The sequence below is a fragment of the Melanerpes formicivorus genome, unplaced genomic scaffold (assembly GCF_026170545.1).
Source record: "Melanerpes formicivorus ecotype bairdi unplaced genomic scaffold, bMelFor1.0.p_v2 SCAF_7, whole genome shotgun sequence".
Classification (NCBI taxonomy): domain Eukaryota; kingdom Metazoa; phylum Chordata; class Aves; order Piciformes; family Picidae; genus Melanerpes; species Melanerpes formicivorus.
Genome location: NW_027142359.1, coordinates 19,012,915 through 19,020,598, shown reverse-complemented (window position 1 = coordinate 19,020,598; position 7,684 = coordinate 19,012,915). Strand labels below are relative to the sequence as shown.

At 41.9% G+C, this 7,684-nt stretch overlaps 1 pseudogene; it reads right to left on the bottom strand.

The window, feature by feature from the left end:
• Positions 1-1,604: 1,604 nt before the first annotated feature.
• LOC137442657 (putative uncharacterized protein DDB_G0271982) lies at positions 1,605-6,524 on the bottom strand (annotated as a pseudogene).
• Positions 6,525-7,684: the final 1,160 nt, after the last annotated feature.

Here is a 7,684-nt window from a genome sequence, read left to right as displayed (position 1 = left end):
TTCCACGTTGGTTTCAACAGGCATCAGCAAGCCATGTTCTGAATGTCACTGATTAGCAAAGACTGCCACTGCACACTGAGGAGTAGCTGCAGGGAGTGCTCCAGGCTGTTCAAACAGCCTTTGGCTATAGGCTCCCAAGCAGAGCATGGTGCTTCTACCCAGCAGTTCTCACTAGTGCCAGGGCTGGGAATTGGGCTGGGGCTATCTCCAGCTTCCCTTGCTTGCCCCAGATACTGGAGCCTCCTGGGTTCCAGTTTGTGGCCATTGCCCTTTGTCCTGTCACTGGAATACCACTGAAAATAGTCTGGCCTCATGCTCTTGACCCCTGTCCTTGAGATACTGATCAACATTGAGAAGATCCCTATGTTGCCTTGCAGGAGAACTGTTTAAAAGGTATAAGAAATCATTATAAACTCCAATGCTCTTAATTCAGGCTTATTGAAAATAGAGAAGGAAAAAGCAGATCCTTCAGCAACTGCAGCATTACTGAGGACTTTTTGGGGTTTTTTTCCCTTATTCCAGAAGGTGAAGCAACAGCAACAACAACAAAGAAAATTTAGCTCTCTCTTCTGTACAGAAATGAGCTACCAGCAAAGAGACAAAAGAAGTTGTCAGCTTAGACATGGAAGTGAGACTGAAAATCTTTCTCTGAAGTCTCAGGTTGATGTAAATAGAGAATTGAGAAGTTGATAAAGCAGGATGAAAGCCAGCAGTGAGATTTTTGTGACTGAAAGAGATATACATAACCCCCTCAAACAACACGGGTGACTATGCACTAGGATGTGCATCTGTGGATATGCATCTCTGGATGATGAAACAGAATAAATCTCTCACTTGTGCTTCTCCTCCATCCACCCCACTGTTCACATCATTATCAGCCCAAGTTGTAGACCTCAATGTTTTTGTATTACTTTCCATCTCATTGGTTTTATGGATAAAATCCTGACACCACTGACCCCAGGGGCTCTGGGACTGTCTTCAGCATAGAATCACAGAATTGTTATAGGAGGAAAAACCCTTTAAGATCACCAAGTCCAACCACCAGTTCAACACCACCATAGCCATTAAACAGTGTCCCCAAGTGCCATGTCCACACATTTCTTGAACACCTCTACCAATGGTGACTCCACCTCCTCTCTGGGCACCCTCTTCCAATCCCTGACCACTCTTGCAGCAAAGACATCTTTTCCTGATCTCCAATCTAACCCTCCCCTGGAATAATTTCAGGCCACTTCCTCTCCTTCCATCACCTGATACTAGGGAGAAGAAAGCAGCCCCCACCTCACTGCAATCTCCTTTCAGGCAGCTTCCCAACACCCCTGTGTAACCCTAGGAGCTGCTGCATAGTGGGCAATTTTTCACAGGGGTGTTGGGAAGCTGCTGAGTTCTTGAAAATGTCACTTTCAGCAATCTTAACTTTCTGGTGCACACAGAAATAATAAATCAAATGCAAATCTCAGTAGCTTTTTACCACGAATTGATGTTTCATTCAGAACCTGCTCTGTTTATAAAGTCCAGCAGTGGCTGAGTGCTCAGCACTGAGTAATGTGTTCATGTATTAAAGTTAGTGTAAATTTAGTGCTGCCCTTTGCTAGCCAGCAAGTTCAACTGCATAGAGCTCGTTCTACCTTTTTTTTTTGTCTTTTCCTTTCCTTTTCATTTTATATTTCCTTTTCCTTTTGCTACTTTTTTTTCCTATTTTTTTCTCCTTTTCTCTTCTTCTTTATCTTTTTTTATTTTTTCATTTCTTTTTCTTTCTTTTCCTTTTTTTTTTTTTTTTGGTCTTTTTTAATATTCTTTCTCTTATTTTCCTTTCTTTACCTCTGCTTTCTCTTTATCTTTTCTTTTTATATTTCTTTTACTTTCTTTTTCTTATTATTTTCTTTTTAATTTCTTTTTCATTTTCTTTTTATTTTTTCTCCATTCTTTCTTTTCTTTTTTTTTCTTTCCCATTCTTTTCATTTTCCTTTTCTTTTTTCCCTTTTCCAATCTTTTGATTTTTTTTCTTTTACATTCAATTTTTTTTATTTTCTTTTTCTCTTCCATTCTTTTTAATTTCCTTTTTCTCTTTGTTAATTCTTTGCTTTTATTATTTCTGCATGGAAGGGCAGCATTATTCCTATATTTGCATTTAGTGCATGTGTCATAGGACTATAGAAAATATAGGTTAGGCTGTAGTCAGTGACAATGGCTTATCTCAGCAGGACAGGCTTGTGAGCTACTGAGATTGCTTTAAATAGATAAATCAATTTCCCAAGGACATCTCCTGAGCTGAGGACAGTGCCACACCAACATCACTTCACACCTAGGCTATCATTATATCTTGTTGTGGTTTAATATGAAGCATGACAAAATGTGCAAGCCTAAGGACACCTTGTCAAGCTGGCTGTGCCCTTCCTGGAAGAAAAAGCTCCTGTTGATCACTGGTTGCTGACAGGGGTGGGTTTCACAGAGGTCAATCAGTTTGAAAGCTCTGTGTGTGTGTGTGCTCTCTCTTACTGCTCACCCACTTTACATCAGCTTCAGAATGAAAAAGAGCTTCTTCGTGATGGTGCTTTAAAGAGTGTCAAGGAAGGGGTTTGGAAAGTGTGTTACAGCTTCTCTGTTGTTGTCTGGAAGGAATTCTGTGAGGTGTTGTAAGAGGAACTTCATGGCTTTCTAGAGAAGGTAGTGAATCAATGCATCAATGGAACAGCTGAGGACCAGTTTGTGTTCTCTCGTTTTCTGTAACAAAGACAATTCTAGGGGCTCTCTTCACTTTTTTCTTTTCTTTCTCTCCTTTTTTTCATCTCTTTTTTTTTTTCTTTTTTTTTTTCTTTTTTTCCTTCTCTTTCTCTTTCCCTTTATATTTTTCTCTTTCTCATATTTCTTTTAATTTTTCTTTATCTTTTTTGTTTATAACTCTTACTTTTCTTTCCCTCCGCAGCTGATAGGCCAAGGAACAACAGATACAAGCTGGAACACAGGAAGTTCCACTTCAACACGAGCAGACACTTCTTTATAGTGAGGGTGATGGAGTACAAGCTGCCCAGACATGTTGTGAAGGCTCCTTCTCTGGAGGCTTTCAAAACCTGCCTGGATGTGTTCCCGTGTGACCTGCCCTAGGTGATCCTGCTCTGGCAGGGCAGTTGGACTTGATCTCTGGGGGTCTCTTCTGACCCCTAACATTCTGTGATTCTGTGATTAAATTTACTCACTTAAGCAGAGAGAGGTAAATGAGTGAATAATTCTTCCTCTCAACACCTCATCATCCTGAATCTGTTTCTGTCTGTGGGCAAAGAGCTTGAACTGCTCTTTCTTGGACCTTGACTGCTCATTTTGACTTTACAGAGTTACTGTAACAGGTCAGAATAAAGAAGGGGTTTGTTCAGCAGTTTTAACTCAGACAAAACTCCCACCCAGTGCATCATCTGCTCAGCAGAAGGCTAATATGTTTATTATAAGATGCTTTTTCATTATGCTGGATTAGGACCAGACAGTCAGAGAAAAATCTTGAATAGGATTTGGCTCCAGTAAGCCTGGAAGGTAACACTTCAATATGTCAGATCCTCAACGGGATACCTTTTTCATTTACAGTAAGTCCTAACATATTGGTAGAACTGACCTAACTGCAAAGCAGATATTTCAGGTGGTCCTCTGAGGGTTCTTCACCAAGGAAAATTAAAATTCTTGAGGACAGGGAATGGAGGGTTGCCTTGTGTTATAGCTGGCTGGTGAAAATGAGGAAATCAATGCTTTTGACCTATCCGTTTTATAGACATTATATTTTTCTAGCTGTAGCTCTACTATAGACAGCAGCCTTACCTGAAAATGGTAACAACAACAAAAGGATACCTCCCCCGAGCCGTGTACTTACTCTGTTCACTAACTGCTCATATATGTTACTTGATGTGTACTTATGTATTCTCCAGGAACTGTTAATACTACCAGCAAAAAAATATGTATTGTCAAAAAAAAAAAAAATAGAAGGAAAAGACAAAAAACTACAAGCACACATCAGAAAGGATATGATTGAGAGTGAAATATAGTCTGGATAGAGACAGAACTGGAGGCATTTTACCAGTAATTGAGAGACTGCCTCATGTCACGTACCTGCTGTCACACCTATCAAAGAGCTGGTGTGCTCCTCTCTACCACGCAAGTCACTCTTCACTGAAATAGAAGAAAGATTAGAGGCACTGAATTGACAAGTAAATACAAAGAAAACTGGAAACACATCTCTGGCAAGCATTCAGTGGAATAGAATAGAATAGAATAGAATAGAATAGAATAGAATAGAATAGAATAGAATAGAATAGAATAGAATAGAATAGAATAGAATAGAATAGAATAGAATAGAATAGAATAGAATAGAATGAATAGAATAGAATAGAATAGAATAGAATAGAATAGAATAGAATAGAATAGAAAGAATAGAATAGAATAAACCAGGTTTGATGAGACCTTTGAGATCATCGAGTCCAACCTATCATCCAACACTATCTAATCAGCTAAACCATGTCACCAAGTGCCCAATCCAGTCTCTTCCTAAGCACCTCCAGTGATGGTGACTTCACCACCTCCCTGGGCAGCACATTCCAATGGCCAATCACTCTTTGTATGAAGAACTTCTTCCTAACATCCAGCCTAAACCTCTCCTGGTGCAGGTTGAGACTGTGTCCTCTTGTTCTGGTGCTGATAGCCTGGGAGAAGAGACCACCCCCACCCAGCTACAGTAACTAAAAGGGGGTATCTTCCTATTCCAGCTACACTTTCTTTACATTATCCACAGTGACTACAGTGATGGAAAAGCCTTTGAAGACTGAAATATTAAAAGACAATAAATGATGTGTTCTGGGCTGCATCAAAAGCAGTGTGACCAGCAGGATGAGGGAGGTGATTCTGCCCCTCTGCTCTGCCTTTGTGAGGCCCCACCTGGAGCACTGTGTCCAGTTCTGGTGCACCCACTAGAACTGCTCATCAACATGTAGATTCAGAGAACAGCTTGGGTTGGAAGAGACCTTAAAGATTATCCAGTTCCAACGCCCCTGCCATGGGCAGGGACACCTTCCACTACACCAGGTTGTTCAAGGCCTCATCCAGCCTGGCCATGAACACCTCCAGGGAGGGGGCAGCCACAACATCCCTGGCCAACCTGTTCCAGGGTCTCAGCACCCTTACTGGAAAGAATTTCTTCCTAATCTCCAGTCTAAATCTGCTCTCCTCAAGCTTCAGTCCATTGCCCCTTGTCCTGTCACTGCAGCCTTTGTAAAAAATCCCTCCCCTGCTCACCGGTAGCTCCCTTTCAGATACTGGAAGGCTGCTGTTCTCCTGTGAAAAATAAAAGGCTCTGGTGTGTGGATGAGGGTGCTTAGCATCAGCCAGGCTTCCCTGCTGGCATCTGTATCACTTGCTGATTTCTAACGCCTGTATTCTGGTGCCAAACAAACAACTCACAACCAGAGTCGACCCAGGCAACTAAAATCAAGAAATGAGGTAGCTTGATTAATAGCTAAAAACATCACTGGAACCCTGAAGAGACAGCACATAATATTTATGGATTTAACATTGTGAAGTAATTTAGGTAACTGACAGTTAGGAAAAGAGGACCAGGTTGCAAAGAACATTTTATAAATTAATGATTGATTCTTTCTGACATAAGCACCTAAAAAGATTATTATCTTGGCCCATAAAGGGCCAAAGTAATGGTGTAGTTAAATCTTGAAGGGATAAAACATGTCCTTCCTTTACTCTTGTTTATTTTGTTCTTTTTTATTTGTTTGCTTGAGAGTGGAGGAATAATTGCTCTGGGTTTGTGTTCCTCCTCTGTATTTTGGGTTGTTGTGGTCTTTTGGGTGGTGTGTACTGAAGCTGATGGGCCTTGTTCAGCTGTCATCTTTCTGTAGCCGCTAATTGATGATATCCAACACACCGCCTCAAGAAGGGGCTGTCCCCCTTAATGTGTCAAGGAAAAGGCCATAATTCAGAGCTGTGTTTTGGACTGTCACTAGCTCCTGGAGTCCTCTTATTGCAGCAGTTGGCAATTAATAGAATTCATTTCATTCTTTTGACAGCAAAAGAATCATAGATTCATAGAATGGTTTAGGTGGAAAGGACCTTGAAGATCAGTTCCAAACGCCCTGGTATCCCTGGAGCCTTCTTTTCTCCAAGCTGAATAACCCCAACTCTCTCAGCCTAGCTTCACAGCAGGGGGCTTCCAGCCCTCCCAGCACTGCCGTGGTCTCCTCTAGCTGTGCTCCAACAGTTCCATGTCTCTGCTGTGCTGAGGACTCCAGACCTGGCCCCAGCACTGCAGGTAGGGTCTTGGCAGAGGGGCAGCATCCTTTCTTTCAACCTGCTGCCCACACTGCTGGGGATCAGCCCAGGAGCCAGCATGCTGCAGACCAGGATACAGTTGGTTCATCAGTACAGATGGACTCACACTGGACTTCCAAGAGGTGAGGAAACAGACTTGTGAGTTGCTTTTTTTTTAAGTTCATGAAGTGGGTTATAAACCTAAGCTTTTCTGCATCCTGTTTGCGCATGTTTGCCATCTGCTTTCTTGTGAGCTAAACCATAGGCAAGATGGACCATTGACTTTGAGGGATGGGGAAGAGCTTCCTCATTTCAACACTTGCCTTAGAAAAGCAATGTATATTGACTTCATGGGTTAGTGAAGTGTTTTCTGTGTTACATACAGCCTGGACTCTATTAAACCAACCTTCTCACCCATCTATCCATGTTTGTACTCACCTTTACGCACCAGGAGTCCATTTGGTGAGGCAGCTTATATTAATGGAGCTTCTGGCAGCTGTGCAGCAAGCGTCTCTCTAATGGCAGTGCTTAGATTGGGATGAAGAGTTTGCTTGCAGCAATGTTACAGGATTTGGGGCTTAGTACAGAATTATAATGATTTTTTAATACATGGGGTAAATGGCAATTAAAAAAGTAAGCAGGTGTGGTGTTTCTACTTGTTGTATGGACAACTTAAATGGCTGTTACCTGTAATAAAACCCCATGGTCACTAAGATTCTTTGGAAGAAGGTGTGAGTGAGGGGAAAACAGGCAAGAGCTTAACTCTTCTGTGCTTGTGGGAAAAGATTCATCTTTATTCTTCATGTTTATCTTGCTGATGGAAACTCGTGTACCCTGGCCCTATGGAATCATTGAGTCATTTTGCTTAGAAGAGATCTTTAAGATCATCAAGTCCAAACACTAACCAAACACTGCCAGGTCACTACTAAACTGTGTCCCTCAAGATTATATCTATATTTTAAATCCCACCAGAGATGAGGACCCCACTACTGCCCTGGGCAGCCTATTCCAGGGCTTGACAGACTTCTTGGCGATGAAATTTTTCCTAATGTCCAACTTAAAACTCCCCTGGTGCAATTTGAGGTAATTTCCTCTTATCCTGTTTCTTATTACTTGGGAGCAGAGATCAACACCTGCCTGGCTCCAAACTTCTTTCAGAGAGTTGTAGGGAGAAAGAAGGTCTCCCCTCAGCCTCCCTTTTTCCAGAAAATAACCCAGTTCCCTCCTCACCAGACCTGTTCCCCAGACCCTCCACCAACCTCACTACCCTTCAACACCTTCATGTCCTTGGAGAGAGGGACCAAAAACTAAACCAAGTATTTGACGTATGGCCTCACCAGTGCTAAGTACAGGAGGACAATCATTTCCCTGGTCCTGTTAGCCACACTAT